The sequence below is a fragment of the Myotis brandtii genome, unplaced genomic scaffold (genome assembly GCF_000412655.1).
Source record: "Myotis brandtii unplaced genomic scaffold, ASM41265v1 scaffold633, whole genome shotgun sequence".
Taxonomy (NCBI): Eukaryota; Metazoa; Chordata; class Mammalia; order Chiroptera; family Vespertilionidae; genus Myotis; species Myotis brandtii.
The window spans coordinates 2,971,721-2,973,326 of record NW_005370423.1 but is presented as its reverse complement, the minus strand read 5'-3'; positions in this window follow the sequence as shown (position 1 = coordinate 2,973,326).

Genomic DNA, 1,606 nt, shown 5'->3' with positions numbered 1-1,606 from the left:
CAGTCTGCCTGCCCCACATAGCCCACTGGCGGCATCTACCGGGTGTTTGTCCTGCCCCTGGAGCCCTGGCAACTAGGCCACATGCACCCGGCAGAGATTCCGGCAGCTCTTCCACGGATCCTGGCGGAAAAGAATTCATTGACAAGTTCAGGGACACGGGGCGGGCTCAGCACGCACAGGCCCCGTGCACGTCCTCCTCTTCCCTCGGGGAGACTGTCACCGTAATTAGAGATGGCCTCCAATGTGGGGGGCTGCCTCAGAGACCCCCCAGCGCACCCCCTGCCCCACAAACCATGCTTCTCAGTGCCTGGCATCGAGTATGGATTCAAGGAATGAAAAATGAATGAATGAATGAATGAATGAATGAATGGGAGACAGCACCCTTGCGCATGGCCTTCCTATCAGAATGGGGACGCCTCTTGGACATTAATGAGGCAGACAGTGTGTGAAAAAGACATTGTAGGGAGGACTCTATGACCCTTTGTAACATAAGCTGAACCTCAGAATTCACCCTGCTGGCTGGGAAAAACACATTTCCAGAAAAGAAAAAAGTGGGCTCAGAGAATCTGACCACATCCTTAGTACAGCCTTGCGGGGATGGAGAGAGGGGTTGCTCTAAATCCTTCCCCATCCGTGTGTGTCCCACCTGGACACCTCCTCCAGGCAGCCTCCCCGGACTATGCCAGCACACACAGCTGCCCCTGGCTGAGCAGAGCGACCCTGGATTCATCTCACCATATCTGACGAGTCTTTCTGACCCTGGCAACCGGGCGAGGGGCACAGATGCTGTCTTCTCCTCCTCAGAGTCCCGAAACATTAAGTCCCGCCTGGGTCCGCCGCAGGAGAGGCTCGGGAAATACTCAAGGAGGAGAGATGCCCCGGGCGGGCCCTCCCCCCTGCCCGCCAGCGCCCCCCGGCCAGGCTGAGATGGCGAAGGAGGATGTACTGCTCTGCGAGCGAGGCCTTCAGCCACTTGGCCGTGAACGGAGCCGTGCCCGTCTGACACACAAGCACCAGGAGGACAAAGAAGGCTCCTGCAGCTTATAATCCGAGGCATCGGGGCCGACATCCCCTTTCCGTCCTCCGAGTGCCGAGCGATTCGTCAGCGGGTCCCCCTGATTCATAGACGCAGCTACACCGCACCCACGTTCATAAATACGCGCCCAGTCAGGCAGCGGGGGCAGCAGCCATTCCATAGCCAGTCAGCCGCCACTGCAACAAATCGCAGCCCCACACCAGCGTGGACGAGAGGTTCCAGGCTAATTGGATCCACGTTCCTCCTTCTCCCCGAAGTGCCGAAAATGGGGAGCCGGGAGAGGGAAAATAAAGGCAGCAACACATCAAAGGGAGGTGCAAACAGCAACGCCGGAGGGTCCCTCCGCCTGGGAAGCGCTGCGTTCAGGGCAGCCCATCTGGTCTGCAAATCTTTCTGAAGAAGGAGGCCCTGTCCCCACCGAGGGGGTGGGAGGTGCTCCGTGGGGTGTCCGTTATGTGCACCTCTGCCCAGGAAACCACCCAGGAAAACGTGTGGGGGGACCTAGGTAGAGGGCGGCGCTCCTCTGCGCACCTGTGACCAGGTGGGCCAGCCCAAGGTGACCAGGTGGGC